Source organism: Balaenoptera acutorostrata, chromosome 12, assembly GCF_949987535.1.
Source record: "Balaenoptera acutorostrata chromosome 12, mBalAcu1.1, whole genome shotgun sequence".
Classification (NCBI taxonomy): Eukaryota; Metazoa; Chordata; class Mammalia; order Artiodactyla; family Balaenopteridae; genus Balaenoptera; species Balaenoptera acutorostrata.
In genome coordinates this window covers 76,470,806-76,490,747 of record NC_080075.1, presented here as the reverse complement: position 1 = coordinate 76,490,747, position 19,942 = coordinate 76,470,806, and the positions used below count along the sequence as shown (strand labels likewise).

The following is a 19,942-nucleotide window of genomic DNA, read 5'->3' as shown; positions in this document are numbered from 1 at the left end:
TTAGAGGCCCCTCCTATATGCTCATATTATGATTGGTGATAACCACCCCTCCACCACCCATATTACTTCTCATTTTCATTGTCCGTTTCATTGCCAGTCTCATCGACTGAACAGTAAGCTCCTTGCAGGTAAGGATGTGTCAGTTTCACTCACAATTTTATCCTCAGAGCCTACAGTTAACAGGGCACATAGCTGGCCACAGCTTTGAGTGCGTGTTTAGAGAAACTAATGCGCATTTAGAGAAACTTCGCTAATAATGATAGCTGATATTGTTTGCACTGGCATTATGTGTCCGACACGGTAAGCACTTGGCAAACACTGACTCATTTAGTCCTTGCAATAATCTTTTGAGTTTGGCATTATTAACCCCCTCATGCAAATAAGGGACCTGAAGCTCAGAGAAATTAAGTAATCTGCCCAAGGTCACACAGCTTGGGACTATATTCAAACTCAGAACTGTCTCTGGTCCCCACAGATGCTGGCCTGAGGTCCCCTGGAGTGGAAGCATGTTCTCCTCTGTAAGTGTACAAAAAGAGGGAAGTGGTTCTGGCCAGATGTGGGAAAGATCCACAGAGATTTGAGTGCTCAACAGACACATCCACGAGGAAGGCAGAAGGATCTACAGTTGTCAGGATCTAAAGCTTCCAGAGATTGGGTTCCTAAGCCCACAGCATCCTCTGTAAGGAGGTGAAGGCAGGTACCAGACTCTACGAGGCTTCTCCTGGAAGAAGAAAGAAGCCTAAGGCAGGCCCTAGGAAGGTGGTGGAAGGGTCAAGGATCAACGCCCCCTTAGGTTCTTGGCATCTCTCTCGGGTTCATCTGGGCTTCTCCCCGAAACTCAGGGCCTACTGCATACAGGAAGCCTCAGAGCCAGTCTCAGACTGGGGCTGGATCTGGGGCAGGAAGCAGAGGGATAGAAAGAAAGCTTGTCGCTGTGAAGGTCAGGGCACAAACGAACACAGACAAGAAGCACAGGCACAGAAGTGCCAAGTGATTTACCTGCTGTCACAGCACAAGCCTTAAGTGGGATATGCTAAAACATCATAGACTGGTCTGCCTGTGGAGGTATGCTACTCCCCAAAGAGCCCCTTCAGCCTGCTGCTACTCCCTTGTGGAAAATTAAGAGAGGAGCTTGTCATCACCGAAGGAAAGGAAAGTAGCCTCGTCATTTCATCACAAAAACTCCTGCAAGCCTATGGCAAATGGCCTCGGTTCCTTCCTTCCACCTGATTTATACCGAAGCCATTGTTCACCCTGACGGTGCTCAATATATCACCAGAATGAACACTGTGCATCCTGGTATTTCACCTTCCAAAGCCTCATAGAAAAATGAATGCTAATGAAGAGGCCTTCCATGTTTTCCTAAGAAGACCATCACCTCTGATAATACAGAGAGCTTCAGCAGATCAATAAAGGCAATAAATCAATGCAATTTATTAAATACAACAAGCACTTTCCCAGGCAAGTGTTCAGGAAGAGTCCAGAACAGCAATGTCACCAGCACTCAGAATGGGAAAAGGTTCTGGTAGCTACGTAGCACGAACAAAGTTTCAACAAATGCCTCAAGAGAGAGTTAAAACCAGGAACAGTGACGCTCAAAATCACCCCATCCCAATCTCTAGCAGAGCTCTCCCTGTGGGGTCCTCATCTGTGCTCTTTAGACAGAATCCAATTTACCATCCTTTCTAAAGCAACACCCAGATCAGCTCCTGGGACAGAGCTAGAAAATGTTCAAGTGAACAAGGGCAAGTTCCACTGCGCAAAATGAAAGCATGAGTGAGGCAAGATCAGACACAGTGGGTCTCAACAACATGGGAACTGATCTTTGAATCTGCCCATTGTCTTCCCAGAGAGAGAGCAGAGAATGGCCCCCCATCCATGGTATGTAAGGCATCCCAAAGGAGAGCCCACATCCCAAGCCTGGTCCGGACATGTAGACAGAGCTGGTTTAACAATACATCAGAGTAGGCAGACCACTAGTGTCTGCTTCCTCTGCAAGCAAGAGCTACTAAAACAGCCCCTGCACTGATGAAGATGAGATCACACTTCTCCCCAGCAAGGGCAAGGCTGGGACTGCCATTTCCCCACCTCAGCTCCAGTTCTGTTCTTATCTCTCTACCTTCAGGCCACTGAGGAGAGAAGGGCCATGGCAGGGTTGCTGTGGGGTCACGGTCCATGCTGTAGACACCCTGGCCCTGGCCTGAGAATGGGCTCCTCCCTGGGCAGCGAGCTTTTGTGAAAACACTGACTCTCCACGTCATCCATCCTTCCATTCATCCATCCTCCCATTCATCCATCCATCCATTCATCCATCCATCTACCAACTCATCCATCCATCCATCCATCCACCAACTCATCCATCCATCCATCCATCCATCCATCCACCCACTCATCCAGCCATCCATCCATCCATCCATCCACCCCCAAATGTTTACTGAGGACCTCACTACATTCAAGTCTCTGTAGGGATGTAGAGTGTCTCTCAAGGATCCAGAGTATACAACAGATGATAAAATAGCCTGCTGACCAGTGACATGACAGAAGAAATAGGAGTTCTGGAAGCAACTACACCTGGTCCTCATGTCAGCTGTGTCTTTGGGTAAATTATGAAACCTCTCAGTGCCTCTAATGCCAAACCTAGAAAACAGGGGTAACAATGGTACCTACCAAAGAGGTTCTTTTATCTCATTTAATAATGAGATAATGGAGCTTTCCTAAAGGATGATAAGGCATGCCATCAGGAGTAGAGGAAATAATTTTAGTTGGAGCAGGGGCAAACTTTTATCTAACATATATATATCTTTCAGTAAAAAGTAATATCAAACTCAATTTCACAAATATTACTACTTAAGATAAATCTAAAATTTAAACTAAGTTTACACAGAGTGTGAAAGGTATTTGTAATACATGTTATCAACAAAGGGTTTGTATCCAGAATATATAAAGAATTTCTACAAATCAATAAAAAGATCACAAAATAATGAAATAGTACAACCACTGGAAAGCCTATTTGACACTACCTCCTACAGTTGAATGTCACATCTCATAACCCAGCAATTACACTCCTAAATATACAGTCAGCATACATATGCTTTAATGTATAAAAATGTTAATACTACCATTATTTGTAATAGCCAGAAACTGGAAACAACACAAAGGTCCATAAACCACAGAATAAATAAATAAATATTAACAGCAGAATAAATACATAATGGTGCTGTATTCATGCAATGGGATACTACACAGCAAGGAAAATAAATGAACCCCAGCTATATATAACCACAGAGCTATGCTTTCAAACACGAAACTGAATTATATAAATCAGACGTACATAAAAACATACACACTGATCTCATATGTATAATGAGCAAACTAAATGACAGAGTGTGAGAGTCAGAATTAGGGGTACCTCTGGAGAAGCAGTAGGGGAGCATGAGAAGGGTGTCTGAGGCCCTTACCCTGGTCTGTTTCTTGACATTTCATGATAATTTATTGATTTATGCACCTATAATTTGTGCACTTTTCAGTATGTTATATTCATACTTTTTTAAAGTTTTACGAAGTCTTTAAATATTAAGTAAATACATGGGTGCGTGATTATAGCAACATTGTGAAGATAATAATGCCTAAAGATGGGAAAATGCTCAGGTGATAGAATTCACTAACCTTCACAAGATACAGATCCTATTCTGTATGCTTTACGTAAATCGTCTCACTTAGTTGTCACGACGATCCTAGGAGGTAGGTAATACTATTAGCCCCCATTTTACCGGTGGGGCATCTAAGGCACAGGAAAGGTAAGCTACTTGCTTAAGGTAGCTAAGATTCAAAGCCAGGTAGTCAAGCACTGAATGACGGTCATGCTCTTAACCATCACCCCATGCTGCCCTCATGCAAAGGACCAACACAATGACTAACACATAGCCACGCTCATTCTGTATTGACTCTTATTATTACAAATAATGGTCTTTCCTCTTGATTCCCTGTAGTCTGCTCAGGGAACCTTCCCGTCATCCATCATTCCTCTCCCAATTTATTTCTATGTTAAGGTTTTGATGCCCCTCCTTCCCCTGAAAATTTTGTGTCCATATTTCAAGAAGTCTAGCGAAACACTGCCTACTTGGGGCCTAGGGGATATCAAAAACACAATAGCACAGCCTTTTGAAACATAAAAGAAAATAGCCCGGCTGGTGTCCGTGATATATGAACCACGAGCACACAAGGCGGGATTAGGCTTCACCTGATGATGGCTGTCCGGGGAGACCACCCAAAGGTTTCCAGCCGAAGGGCTGAGGTGTCGGCATGTGCTCTTCCTTGGGATCCTGCAGGAGCATGGGTGCTGATGGCGGCTGATCACAGGGAAAGCCTGCTGTGAACAGCAGTCCTCTTCGCCTCCTAGAAGGAAGCCAGAGACGGATGATGCAAATGCATTCAGGATGAAGCAGGGGGGAGAAAATGGCTCACAAATATTAGAAAAAGAAAGGAGATGCTCCTAGGGTCCCAGGGCTTGAGGGTGTTGCCTGAAATAGACTCAAGATGAATCTGCTCTCAGGAAGCATCACCCTTTGAGAATGCGAGGACATCCACCTGGGAGAAGACCTGCCTCCCCTGAGCCCTTCCAGAGCAGGAAAGCCTGGCTAATTTGTCATCTGAAGACTGTTCTTCTGGCTCTGAATATCTACACAATCCTTTTGGTGCTAAATTTATTTGTCATCATTGCAGCAGCCTGTTTAATTGTAACTAATGGGTGTACTCATGCTAAGTGACATGCCGTTGGAAATCCCCCTCCCCCAACTGGAAATGTCCACAAAGATGCTGGGCAAGGAAGCAACTATTCTTAGGGAGACCAAGCTCCTCTAGTTGAGGCCCCACTTGGATGGAGAAATTTCACCCAAGAAATCTCCCCCCAGGTCACCTGTGTGGATGGCTCCAGCCCTTCAGGCTGTAGGGCCGGGGTGTCCTATTGGTGAGCTGCCATTTCTGAAAGCTCGATGATAGGGGCAGAGCCCCCACCTCCCAGCCTCCTACAGAGGATGTGATTTCCCATGCACATTATTAATGAGCTTCATCCTCAAGTTACTCTGGCTGCATGTGGAGCTTAGAGGACTTGGGAGGACAACTTGGCAGGCAGGAGAGGCTTCAAAATGCAGCATGTCCCCAGCCTGTTTTTTTTTTTTTTTTTAATTTTTTTTTTTTTTTTTATAGCTACTTTATTTATTTATTTATTTATTTATTTTTGGCTGTGTTGGGTCTTCGGTTCGTGCGAGGGCTTTCTCTGGTTACGGCAAGTGGGGGCCACTCTTCATCGCGGTGCGGGGACCGCTCTTCATCGCGGTGCGCGGGCCTTTCACTATCGCGGCCCCTCCCGTTGCGGGGCACAGGCTCCAGACGCGCAGGCTCAGTAGTTGTGGCTCACGGGCCCAGCTGCTCCGTGGCATGTGGGATCTTCCCAGACCAGGGCTCGAACCCGTGTCCCCTGCATTAGCAGGCAGATTCTCAACCACTGCGCCACCAGGGAAGCCCCCCAGCCTGTTTTAAAAAAACATAGTATCAAAGAGGAAATCAGAGAGTGGGGGGAGGGTGGGGGGCAGTAGCAAAAATGGGATGAAAGAGTAAAATGAGGAAAAGAAAATATTTTAAAAAGTATTTTAAAAAAGTTTTTAAAAGAAATATCTATATATATTCAGCTCCATTTCTGTTCTGCCCTGTTCCTCCCAGCCTTGGGGCCAGTCTCTTGCCCGGAAGCCTCTCCTGCTCTTCTCTGTCTGCTCAACCCCTGCAGGTCTTGCAGGGCTACCCGAACCATTGCCAAACATCCTCTGTTGACTTCCCCAGATCTCAGAGCACTTTTCCTCCTGGAAATTCCTTCCTAGTAGCCATTTGGCACTTCCTTCATTTAATTATCATCAAAACAGGTATGGATTCCTTGCTGTGAAGTATTTGTGGCAGACACTAATCCCAGGTCTTAGATAAGGCAGTTTTCCCGGTGGGTAACTTGTCTTGTTCAAGAGGTTGAGATCCTGAGAATAGGAAGCACAGCAGGTTCATGGCCACGAAGCCCAAGGCCTGGCACATGTTGACCCCTCAGGGAATGCCTTCTGGATGACCAAATTGGATTCAGCATGATGGAGAGTGGCCTTGCTTGTTCTTTCCCAGTGACCCCTGACAGGATGCTGTCAATAGCATCATTGCCCATCTTCCCAGAGGGCAGCTGGGAGCAGAAGACCAGTCCCTCAAGAGAAAGGTTTTTGGATGCTAACCCAGCCTTTGCCTGTGAAAGGATAGAACCTCTAAGCCCCAAACATCATCCTACCCTCTTATGTCTCCTGTCTGGGGACTTGGCATCCAAAGAACAAAGACAGTGATAGTGATGGGGGGGCACGGTGAGGGGAGGAGCTACTGATGGCTAAAGACAGCTGTTTGTTTTCAGAGAGGAATAAGCATTTATTAGTGAACAAGTAAGGACCACAGAAGACTCTGATGAATGGGGAGCTTTATGGGAAGATGGGAAGGAGGGAGAGGTAGAGACCTGGTCTCTGCCTTGTCCTCAGAGAGAAAAGACATGGAAGGTAGAGCAATGGAAGAATAATCAATTCCTGGCCTCAATAGAAATGACAGAGTTATGCCAACCCCAATTCAGGGAAGAGTTCTGAAACCCAGTTCACACTTGTTCCCAAAGGAGCCTCTTCTCATATAGTCATGGACCAGCCCAGCTCCCTCAACATGCAGAAGCATTTTCAACTAAGCCCCATCCCTGGGACTTCCCTGGTTATAGACACACAAAAAAGGAAATCCTGTCATTTTTAAAGGTTCCCACAACGATGATTGTGATGCTTCACTTACTAAGATTTCACATTAGTAAATATAAAATCAATTTTCCCTGATCAGAATATTTTCCAGAAGTTTCCGTGATGCATCAATTACTCTTCAGGCTGCAATGAGAGGCAGGCTGAGTTAGCCATAACTTGGCCTGGAATTAAGGATGCTGACCCAGGCTCGCTAGGTGCTCCAACAGCAGAGGCTTCGGTCTCTGCTGCTCTTGAGCCAATCTGAGCTCCTGGGGCCCCTCCTGGCAGAAGAGCAAGCCGGGAGATCTCCTTGATCAGAGTCAAGACAACACCATTGGCAACTTAATCATAAAGGAATGAAGTAAAATACAGATACAGCCTAAATGTCTCACCATCTCCACAGACAGGCCAGGCTTTGAGATTCTGGATGATGAAAAACATTCTTTCCTATAAGCTCCCAGTGGTACCCAGATTTCCACAGTACTTGCTTCCCCACTTCAGGAGGGAGGGGGCAGCTAGCCATGTCCCTATTGTAAGATGTGACACAACAGCAGTTTTCTGGCCAAGGCAGCACTGACTGGGAGACCTCAGACCTTGGCCCTCATTCCCTCCTCCATCATTGTATGCATCTGCGAGGGAAGCTTCCCCCCCCCCCATTGGAAGACACCTTGTTCCCAACCCCACGACACAGTTAATTTCCCGAAGAGAAGACTTTGGCACACACATCACTGCATCAGTGAGTGCATCAAAATGAGAGTCACCCGAGGGTACATCTGTTTTGAGTCAGGATCTCCAAGTTACATTCCACAAACATCAACTACTCTAAAGTTTTCCTTCCATAGGCTTAAGTCTAGATTCTTACATCCAACACCAATCTCCCTTTCCATTGATGAAAATCTTGATGTGTGCCCAGTACCATGTTGTGTGACAGAGAGGCTTGCCACTCTGGAGAGATATGACAGTGGCTTAGATCTGTCAACTTGTCCTCTTCTTTCCTGGAAAGGTTACAGTCAGGGTTAAATAACAAGTGATTACAAGGTAGCTTTCTCATTGAAATGAGAATTAATATTAATGCAATTATGTGTTGATGGCTTCGGTGTTCTGTTGACATGAATCAACATTTAAACACTATCACTTAACAAAAATAAAACCATCCTGCAAAGACTTCAACAGTAATGCCAAGAGGCAGAAATGCGCAAAGGACTCTACAGGGTACCATTTTTACAAGACTGTTCTAAGAATTAGGGGGGAAAAAAACACAACTCTCCCAGTTAAAAATGTTTGTTCCCATAAAAAGTAAAAGTTGATTTATTTTTATGAAATACTACAAATATGCTCTTAAATTCACTGAACTCCTCAGCTACCTCACCCCAAATCAATGCTTTATGGAGCTTTTAGGCCCTTCAAAATACAGCACTGTAGCTAAAATGGGGCCATTCCCCCAGCAACAGGATTGTAAGCAGGATGTTAGAGGAAGAAAGGATCCTTTCAGAACCATGGAAAGCTGTTGTCCTTTTCTTGCAACCCAGATGGTGTGATCTGAGGGCGACTGAACAGCATAAGCCTCTCTGCTCAGAAACCCCTGTCCCCTCACTATCTGAGCCTCACACTTAGAATCTCTGTCAGTTCATTTTAAAAACAAATGGGTCACTCAAACCATAGAACTCTAGGTTAGAAGGGACTTCAGTGGCCTTTCAGGTCAATCCACCCATGTCTCAGTGGGGAAAAGGCAGGTCCAGAGACTCAGCCAGAAGCATGCAATTGGTCATCGATAGAACTTAGATCCAATCCAAGGCCTCTGAATGGCCAGCCTGGTACCTTGTCCATTCCTCAGTGTTACAGAGTGAATTGTGTCCCACACATATAAAAGATATTTTGGCATCCTAACCTCCAGTACCTCAGTGTGTGACCTTATTTGGAGATGGGATCTTTACAGAGGTAATCGAGTTAACCTGAGGATATTAGGGTGGCCCTAATCCAATATGACTGCTGTCCTTATAAAGAGGGGAAATCTGGATGCAGAAATAGATGTGCAGAGAGGGAAGACGATGTGAGGAGACAGGGAGAAGACACTCTCTGCCAGGCAAGGGGGAAGATTTTGAATAGATCCTTCCTACACAGCCCTCAGGAAGAAGCAACCTTGCCAAGACAATAAATTTCATTGTTTAAGCCTCCCAGCAGCCTTAGCAAACAAACATCACACCCAATATCCACTGTCTGGAGTGGACTGTGTGTCTGAGTAAATGTCTATGTAGATCTGCAGGCTTCATTTCACAGTTCAGGCGTCTCTAAACCTTGACTTCTTTAAAATTGCAAAGACACAATTTCCCTAAAAGTATCTTTTACAAATGCTAGCCTCTAAAAGGCACAAATCTGGTCAAAACCCAAGGCTAGGCCAACAACCCTAACAAGTAGATACTATTATTAACTCCATTTTTGGGATGAAGTTCCTTGGAGAGGTTGCAAAAACTGCCAAAGAACAACCATTGAGTAAGTGGCAGAGTGGATTTCAAACCCAACTCCATTTGGTTCCAGAGCACAAATTCCTGAGTAGTACACCGCACACAAGGTAGTGAGCTTCCCATCACCAGCAGTGTTCAAGCAGAAGGTGGAGGGCCACCAGTGAAAGATACTTTCTAAGGAATCCCTTCCCTTGAAGGAGAGGGGAAGTGAAGCGTTTTCTAAGGCCCCACCAGCCTTGAGCTGCCCTGAGTTTACAATCCTATAATTACTGCTGGTTTGAGGATTCAAGGGAAATTTCAAAGAGGAAGGAAGATGAGAATATGAATCAGAGTTACTATAGACAGAAAGGGAGTTGTTAATGTTTTAATGTTGGGAGAGGAAGACTTCAGTAGACAGGAGGAAATTAGGAGGAACAGCAAGGAAGGTGTTAACAAGATTCCAGTTCTTGGGCTTTCCTAGTTAGAAGATGCCCAAAGCTCCAGCCCCACCAATTTTTATGCTGAGTGTGGGATCACATGGGCCTCTCAGTTCAGCCTTCATCCTGCGTGCAGGCTGATTAGATTGACGTGAACCCTTGCAGACTGAAAAGTCGCACGGTATTAAGGATGGATATAGAGCTGATGCTCTGAGCTCTTCATTTAGCATTTTTTTCCAGCCCTAAGTTAAACACATACACACACATAATGCTTCCACCATGCTATGAGTTAAATTCTGCCGATGTCTGAGTGCCCATGTATCTTATATTATCCTTCATGTGAGCTACCTGCACACGCAGTGGAGGGAGAGTAGGTCTCAGGGCCCTCAGTTCCCAGAGCAGCTCCCGAATTTATGCGGAGTCAGAATCACAGTCATTTGAAGGACGGCTTTCTGTCTCTGCCAGAGTTCAGGCAGCAGACGCGGGCTTCCTGATGCGGCAGCCGCAGAACAAAAAACTTGCTCATTTTCAAGCTAAGTTTTCATTTTCTCTGGTTGGTTTCAACAGGTTGCTGTGCAGAGGATCCACTCAGTACGTGACATTTTCTCAGCTTGCTTCTGAAGAGGAAAGGCAGACTCCCAAAACCCACCGAAAGGTTTTTCTAGGTCAGTAGGAGAAAAGAGTGGTTCAGAAGCCTGGCGCTGGCTCCCTGGAGAGGCTGGTGAGGGGGCTGCTTACGGGGGGAGAGGATCGCCTTGGGGCTGCTTGCCATCAGCTAGGTGAGCTGGACCAGAAGAGAGACTCAAATCCCATACGCAAACGTGGGTGCCCCAGAGCGCAGGGGGTCGGCCCCTCAGGAAAGGAGGCTCAAGCTTCACCTCTGCCCCCCGAAAGAGCAGACCCTGCTTACTTCTCCCACTTTCTGGAAAATGCTCAATGCAAACCTTAAATCAGTCAACCTTCATCAGTTTGTGAGACACATCTGTTCATTTCTGCCAAAGGAAATGGGAATTTCTAAGAGAGGGAAAATAAAGCCACATGTAGAGTATCTTGAGTATCTTGCATCTTTAGAGAAGTGCTGTTGGTGATTTGGATTCTTAAGTGCTTGCTGCACCTCTTAGGTAGATGCCAGCAAACACCAGCTCCCCAGTCACAAAGGGCTCCTTCAGAGTGTGGGACGGGGGGTTTCCTTCTCTCCAGCAGCCAGGCAGCTCAAAGTTCTCCTTTCGTACTTCCTTGAAAAAGCTATTTTCATCCTAGGTTTCTGGTATATTTTTCACCCCATCACCACCACCTATCAAATGACATTTGATCATTAATTGCCTTTTAATGATTCCATCGTGACTGCATCTCATATTGTAAGCTGACGCAAATCCTCTCTGGAAGTAGCTGGTTATAAATAATAAGCACCATCACAAAGTGTTTTTAAGATAAAATGGGTGGAAGGACTCAGACTTGGAGGAAGAACCCTTCCAGTGATTATACAGGGCATTCTGGAGCAAGAAGAGAATATCTATGTCTGAGCCCTCTGATGGGAACCCTGAGGTCAAGAAAGCAAATGAGACTTGCCCAAAGTCACACAGCTCATCAGTGGACAAATGGACTGAAAGAGAAGGTGCCTGATGACGACACGGTGCTAATTCCATCACAGTCACTGATCAGTCACTGAGTCGGATACGTGGGGCTCCAGACACCTCTACAGATGCTGTCGCATCCACATCCCCCACATGGACCGAGCCAGAGGAGTTACTTTATTTCCCTTTTATCCTATTTGCTTTTCCTGCGGCCCTTGCTTAGACTGCAATGGAGTCTACTCTGCTTCTGAGGGTTACTATTTAGGGAGGGGTTATGGCATCCTCAGAGGTTGTGGGAGATGTGGGGCCATGGACCCACTGTGGCCTTGGCATTTTCCATGAAAACACGCAGGATGTAATTAAGCATCAAGAGGACACCCGGGTGCCCGGCAGCAACATGCAAAATACACTGTTTTTCCCCAAACTCCCAAATATCTTGTGTCAAGTTTCTTTCCTCTCACTCTGCAAGCAACACTTTGGGAAAAGCACAGATTTCTCTTGAGAATTTGTTGTTCTGCTTGTTCTTGGCTTGAAGTGACAATTCCTTGAGTGAAGAGCCTGCGGCTGCCGCGGGAATAAGGAGACAGAGAGCGTGCACCTGCTGACGAGGAGCAAGGGCAATGAACCTTCCACGAACCGTGGCGAGTCCCTGCCTGATACCCTGCAAGGCTCCCCACCCGCACGCCCTCACAGGATCGAGTTCCAACACCTTACCTGGTCCACAGGGGCCTCCCTGGCCTGCCCCTGTTGACCTCTCCAGCCTCTGCCCATCGCGTCACCCCCTCCCCTTCATCCCACAACCCAGAAACACTCAGCTGGTGTAGCTTCCCAAACACACGGAGCCTGGTCTTGACCCTGAACCTCTGCTCATGCAGCCCCTCCTGCCGTTCCTCCATCCTTCTGAGTTCTCCCTTCTCCCCACCCTGGGCTCTGAGGGGCCACTTCCTCTCTTACCCATGTGGCTTGATTTTTTCTTCTTGCAGTATAATATTATCCCAGCTATTAGGAAGATCCATTTCATCCTAGAACCCTTCATCCTCCCCTCAAAGTTCAGGGGTCCCAGAAACTATCCAAAGGGTTGACTCTTCCCTATAGGTCATGCACTCTGGGGTCACCTCTGGTTTTCAGTGTCATGTCCTTTGTGGTCCCAGCAGGGAAGCTATCTAAATCCTGCTTCAGCCTCAGGGCTTTGAGCCACTGGTCCTCTTTTCCTACAACCACAGTGACCAGTAAAACACCTTTATGTCTCTGTTTCTTGGGGAATACCCCATGACCATCAATACTTCTCTCTCCTCCACCCTAGGAACTTTGGAGTCTCTTAAAGCCCCGAGGGGTCAGCTGGTCATGGCAAAACTAGAATATGGATAAAACTCAGGAACTCAGAACTCAGGAGACCCAAGGCTTTTTCTAGGTGTTAAGATGAGTAAACGTAAGTGGGAGGACATGACCCAGACATTTCCATGGACTGAGTCAAAATTCAAGATTTACACTTTGTTCAGATGATCTTCACAGGAGTCATCTGAGGAGTATTTATTTTAAAATGCTGTGGCGTAACTCTTTATATAATTATAGAATCACGGGCTGCTAGGACTTGTGCAAGATCTTCAATCCACCCACCTTTTTCAGATGGGGTGGCCGAGGCCAAGTGAGGAAAATTAAGGAATTCAAGTTTCTTCACTAGGACTTCACTAGGCCCTCTGTCCCCCAGCGCCACCTACAGCCACCTCATCCAGGGACCTGGCCTCTATTCATAGGCCCCTAAGTTACACACAGAGAAGGAATCTCTGCCCCTGCCCCAGGATCTGAGAGCAGCTTCACATCTCCCAACTGGGGCCGCTACAGCGTATGCAGTTATTAGCAAGTCTGCCTGACAACATCAATAGCAAAATCTCCCTCTCTCCCCAAGGGACTAAGTGACTACACACGGGTGTCATGTGGTCTGAAGGTTCTTGTCCCTATTCTCTCTTTGTCTTCGAGCCCATCTCCTGGAGCAAGGCAAACTGAGAGGGTTCGAGGGATCCTCCCTCCACTGTTTCCTGGTGGAATATCTCTTATAAATAGAATCTTCTTTGGGATTAAAAGTCCATCATGGGGGCTTCCCTGGTGGCGCAGTGGTTGAGACTCTGCCTGCCAATGCAGGGGACACGGGTTCGAGCCCTGGTCTGGGAAGATCCCACATGCCGCGGAGCAACTGGGCCCGTGAGCCACAGCTACTGAGCCTGTGCGTCTGGAGCCTGTGCTCCGCAACAAGAGAGGCCGCGATAGTGAGAGGCCCACGCACCGCAATGAAGAGTGGCCCCTGCTTGCCGCAACTAGAGAAAGCCCTCGCACAGAAACGAAGACCCAACACAGCCAAAAATTAATTAATTAATTAATTAATTTAAAAAAAAAAAAAAAAAGTCCATCATGTACAGCAATTCAGAAGCTTCCATAGTTCAACACAAGTTCCAGATCTGCTTCCCTTCATACGTAGCTTTCTTCCAACCTTGGGTTCTTGAGCCTCACTATGACTTCCCAAGGACCCAGAACTTTTTTTAAGACTTTATTTTTTTTTAGAGTACTTTTAGGTTCATAGCAAAATTGAGAGGAAGGTACAGAGACTACCCATGTTCCCCTGCCCCATCACATGCACAGCCTCCCCATTATCAACACCCCCACCAGAGTGGCACGTTCGTTACAGTCGAAAACCTACACTGACACATCATCATCCAAAAGCTACAGTTTACATTAGGGTTCACTCTTGGTGTTGTACCTTCTGTGGATTTGAACCAACGTGTAACGACATGTATCCACTATTAGAGTATCACACAGAGTCTTTCTGCTATCTTAAACATCCTCTGGGCTCTGCCTATTCATCCCTCCCCCACCAACCACTGGCAACCACTGACCTTTTTACTATCTTCATAGTCTTGCCTTTTCCAGAACGTCATATAATTGGAATCATATAGTATGTAGCCTTTTTAGATTGGCTTCTTTTACTTAGTAATATGTATTTTAGATTCTCCCATGTCTTTTCATGGCTTGATAGCTCATTTATTTTTAGTGTTGAATGATATTCAATTGTCTGGATGTCCCAGTTTATTTATCCACTCACCTACTGAAGGGCATGGTGGTTGCTTTCAATTATGAACAAAGCTGCTATAAACATCCATGTGCATGTTTTTGTGGGACATAAGTTTTCAACTTCTTTGAGTAAATACCAAGGAGTGCAACTGCTGGATTCCATGGTAAGAGTATGTTTAGTTTTGTAAGAAACCATTACAGTGTCTTCCAAAGTAGCTGTACCATTTTGCATTCCCACCAGCAGTGAATGAGAGTTCCTGTTGCTCTGCATTCTCTACAGTATTTGGTATTGTCAGGGTCCTGGGTTTTGGCCACTCTAATAGGTATGTAGTGGTATCTCACTGTTGTTTTAACTTGTGTTGCCCTGATGGCCTATGACATGGAGCATCTTTTCATATGTTTGGCGAGGTGTCTGTTAAAGCCTTTGGCCCATTTTTTAATTGGGTTGTTTGTTTTCTTATTGTTGAATTTTAAGAGTTCTCTGTATATTTTAGATGGCAGTCTTTTATCAGGTGTGTCTTTTGTGACCCAGAACTTTTGACTCTGTAATTCAGAGACAATTAAGACCCCTGGGATAGACCAGAGCTTTAGGATTCAGATTCCCAAAGAGATAGGTCTGAGCTAAGTGGAACCCCAGAGAGGACCCTGTCATGAGGAGTTGGATAAGTGACTCTGTTCCTTTTGAGAAAAGGCCGTCCATTCTTAGGAGGCAACACCACTGAGACTTCAGGAGTCAGACGCGTACAGTCTCCAGATACCCACAGGGCACTCACTATGTTCTTGGTACTCAATCTAACCATAGGCATAGGCATCATTGGTAGGAGCAGCAGTAATGTCTAATATCTTTGAGCACTGGTGCTTTCTGTGAAATATCTCATTTTATCTTCAGAATAATCTTATGAGGTAGTATGGTTGTGACAAGCTAAATAATGGCCCCCCAAAATGTCCACAACCTAAACCCTGGAACCTGTGAATATGTTACCCTTCACGACAAAAGGGGCTTTGCAGATGTGATTAAGTAAAGATCTTGGGATGGGGAGATTTTCCTGGATAATCTGGGCGGGCCTAACATCATTACAAGGATCCTTAAAGGAGGGAGGCAGGAGGGTCAGAGTTGAGGAGATGTGATGATAGAAGCCAGAGTGATATGGAAGAGGGAAGATATTGAAGATGGACGGGGACCATGAATCAAGGAATGCAGGTACTCTCTAGAAGCCAGAGAAAGTAAGGAAACAGACTCTCCCCTAGAGCCTCCAGAAGAAGTGTAGCCCTGCCATACTAGATTTTAGCCCAGTGAGACCCATTCCAGACTTCTAACCTCCAGAATTATAAGACGACACATTTGTGCAATGTTAAGCCACAAAGTATGTGGTAATTGCTACAGCAGCAATATGAAACTAATACAACTATCATTATTCCCATTTTACAAATGAAGAAACAAAGATGCAGAGAGGTAAAATAACATTTCCTAAATGGTACATCTAGCAACTGGCAGATCCAGGACTTGAAACCAGGTAGTTTGATTCCAGAGCCAGGATTCTTAGCTACTAAACCATAATGCTAACTACTAATTGAATCCATGAATTAATAAATAAACAAATAAGGAAGATTCATCCTTGAGGTTGTAGAGATTAGAGTCAAGTTAAAAGATGATGTAGAAACAACAATAGAGAATCCAGAAGGCATCTAACGCAGGTAAAACATACCATAATTTCCTTTGTAGAAGAGTTACTATAAAATGAAATGATCAAGTTTTGCTGGTGGGAATGCAAAACGGTTCAGCTGTTGTGGAAAATAATTTACTGGTTCCTCGAAAAGCTAAACATAGAACCATAAGCCCCAGCAGTTCTACTCCTACACTTAAACCCAAAAGAAGTTTAAAAAAAGTACTGAAACAAATATTTGAATAGATGTGTGCATAGCAGCACTATTAACAACAGTCAAAAGGTGGAAATAACCCAAATGCCCGTCAACAGATGAATGGATAAATAAGCTGCAGTATATACGTATGATGGAATATTATTCAACCATTAAAAAAGGAATAAAGTACCAATACATGTTACAACATACATGAATCTAGAAAACATCATGCTAATTGAAAGAAGCCAGGTACATACATTTTATGATTCTATTGATATGAAATAGCCAAAATAGGTAAATCCATAGAGAGAGAAAGCAGATTGGTGGTTGCCAGGCTGGGGTGGGGCTGGAGAGACAGTGGAGAATAACTGCTTAACAGAAAAAAGGGCTTCATTTGGGGGCAATAAAAATGTTTTGAAACTAAACAGAGGTGGTGACTGCACAACACTGTAAATGTACTAAATGCCAATAATGATTAATTTTACATTATATGAACTTAGCCTCAATACAAAATAAAATAAAATAAAGGAATACTGAAAAAAATTATCAAGGAGGGCTTTCTAGAAGATGCAGAACTTATTCTGGGCCTTGAATGATGACTGGGATTAGGCAGGCTAGGAGGAGATGGAATAGTAAGCAAAAACTTTAATTCCACACAACAGACATTCTTGCAAATCTGCAAGTTCCTGCAGGGTCTTCCCCAGGCCCGCCTTACATAATCCCTCCCAAAGACTCCACCCAGCACTTAGAGATCCTGCAGGCATTATCAAGGGCACTCCCACACATTTGCTGATGGCATTACATAAATCGTGTGAAAAAGAAGACTTACTGGAGAACAATGTGCTAATATCAGAAACACTGGGGCAAGTTCCAAGTGATGCAGAAAGCCAGAGAACACCCCAAATTAGTCCAAGGCTTGTGGTCAGGAGATCTGAGTGACTGTGCATCACATGACCCACCTTCCTCCCCTGGTGGCACTCACAGTTCTGTCATGCAGTCCATCTGCCATGATCTACCTGGCCCTTCCCCACCATTACCTGACCCCTCCCAGAATTCCTGTCAAGGCCACAGGTCAGGTGTCCCTGAAAAGCTACAGGGGTCTAGGGAGGGCAGTCCTCTGTAAGAAATTTTAAAAAGCCCAGCTTTTCTCAGTCATCAATCACACGGCCTGAGGAGCAAAGAAAATGCCAATGGTCTCCCTGAAGGCAGAAGGCTGGATCCACCTTTCTTCAGGAAGCAGAAGCAGTTCAAGGACCCAAGAGTGAGTGAGGTTTGCTTCCACTCCCTGCCCCTCTAGGGAAGGATTTGAGGAACTGCTTTGAGGAACTCAAGGCAGAACTCATGTCTACACCCAGCTTTCTAACTCTGAGCTCCAAGTTACTTCTGTGGGAGCTTCCCAATGCTGTCTTTGGTCACACACTGGGGTCTTCTGGTTCCTTCCCCCAAGCCCAGCCATCAGTCACAGCAGGATGGGAAGCTGCATGGAGAGAAGTAATGAGATACATTCAGTTCTGTTTACAAATTGCTTTCAGCCCTGTGGAGAGAGGTACTTCTAAATGTGAAGTGTTACTGCCACACAAGGAGGATGTGTGACTGATAGCTTTGCCTGACCTACCAAGGCTCAGGGCAAAGCCACCGCCCCCGTCTGAGGCCCTCATTCCTCGTGCAGAAACAGGGGCACTGGCAATAGAGTCCATCTCTTCTCCAGGCAAATGCATCATCCCATCCAAGTCCAGAGATCTTTCCTCTGAACTCCTTCAACCCTCCCTATTTGCATACTCGCTGGGTATGTCACAGACAGCCTCGTTCATTACCTTTTTTTTAATAGGTATGCCTTTCATCTAGTACCAGCCTGGCAATTCATCCAGGGGGTAGAGTTAGTTTTCTTCATCCTGAACTCTCATTGAATGTGTCTTGGTGACTGCCCATATATACGCTGGCTGACCGAATGTTGTGCATTTATATTCTTGCTCCTGTGTCACCAATACTGCAAGCCTTTATGATCTCAAGATTTATACAGACAAGTAGTAAAATTGTTAACATTTATTGCATGTCTATTGTGTGCTAAGCACAGTGCTATGTGCTTTATACACACTTTCTCCAAACCTTATAACTACCTGCAAGTATCCTATTCTCAGGGGACAGTGAAAGGCAGTGCCATCTCTACATCCTCAGCTCTCTCTCTCCCTGAGCCACACCAACTAGTTTCCACTCCTACCTTCCTGCCACTCCCCCAAAACTGCCTTTTCTGATATTGCCTACAACCCCCGTGTTGCCAGAACCGATGGCTACTCTTCGGAGTTCGTCTTGCTGAACCCAAGCAGCATCCCACCAGGCTGACCACCCCTCGATCTGGAAATATTCTGCTCTTAGCTTCTAGACATCATGCTGCTGGTTTTCCTTCTATCTCCTGACACCTCTGACTACTTTGTCTCAGGCTCCACATGGGTTGAGGGAGAAGATCTGGGGCCAGATTGCTGGGTTCCTACCCTAAGCTCCTCCAACTACTAACTGTGACCTTGGATACCTGTTTACTTCATAGTGTTATTGTGAAAATAAAGAAATAAATTCATGTAGCACCTTTAGAACAATGCTTAGCCCATAGTAAGCCCTCCATGAATGCTAGCTCTTTGTAAGGTCATTATGGTAATCTATTATTACACCATGTCTAAATTTTGAAGTTCACAGAGCCATTCTCGGTCCTCGTCTCATCTCACTTTCACCTAAGGCAGCCTCACTCATCTCCGCGATTTCCGATGACATCTGTATGTTGGCATCTCCAAATTCCTATCCCCAACCCAGATCTCATTTAAGCTCCAGACTCATTTACGCAATCGCCTACTCGACACATCCATTTGGACATCGTGCAGGCACCTCAATCGACACGTCAAAAACTGAACGTTCCTCTTCCACTTGGCCCTCCTCTGTCTTCTTCATCATGGACAATGGCACCATTGTGCGCCAGTGGTGACTTAAGTAAGAGGCCATGGGATCATCCCTGACACTTCTTTTTCTCACCCCTCCCACAGTGAATTCATTGTCGCAAGCTTCCAACTTCACCTTCAAAGGATATCTTAACTCCATTTCCCTTTTCAACATTTCAATTGCCATCACCCTACTCCAAGTTGCAAATCTCCCTGTTTTATCTTTACCAACCCTAGATTCCTTTACTTACTTGCAACAATGAGGAAGCTCTTGGTGGTGGTGGTGGTGGTATCCTTTTAATGTTTTAATGTAAGTCAAATCATGAAGTCGATCTACGCTTAAAACTTTCCAATTGTTTCCCATTGTCCATAAGAGAAAATCCAGTTCCTCACTGTGACCCTCAAGGCCCTTCAGTCTCTGCAGTGCCATCTTGCCACCGTCTCCATGGCTGACCCTGCTCCTGCTACACTGGGGCTGCGTCCCTTCTCCTCCCACAGGCAGCTCCTTCTCCTGCCTGCTGCCTTAGCCCTTTTGTTCTCTGAACTGCCTTGGCAGCCTGGGGAAGTTTCTGGAGCCCTGCTTGGGATGTTTGTTAGTGTATAAAATAAAATGCATAGGATTACAAAGGAAACAAATTATATCAAAATACAGTTATCAAAATATTATTTTAAAAATATATGTGGGGACTTCCCTGGCAGTCCAGTGGTTAAGACTTCGGCTTCCAATACAGGGGGTGTGGGTTTGATCCCTGGTCAGGGAGCTAAGATCCCACATGCCTCGTGGCCAAAAAAACCAAAACAGAAGCAATATTGTAACAAATTCAATAAAGACTTTAAAAGTGGTCCACATCAAAA

The 19,942-nt window shown here is 45.4% G+C and overlaps 1 long non-coding RNA gene across 1 annotated transcript in view; it reads right to left on the bottom strand.

Moving 5' to 3' along the window:
* Nucleotides 1–19,942, bottom strand: part of LOC130709419 (uncharacterized) — a 313,571-nt gene that overhangs the window by 20,991 nt on the left and 272,638 nt on the right. Inside the window, exon 3 of the long non-coding RNA XR_009009969.1 lies at nt 4,241–4,395. This is a non-coding gene — a long non-coding RNA (uncharacterized LOC130709419). The remainder of the gene's footprint in view (nt 1–4,240; nt 4,396–19,942) is intronic.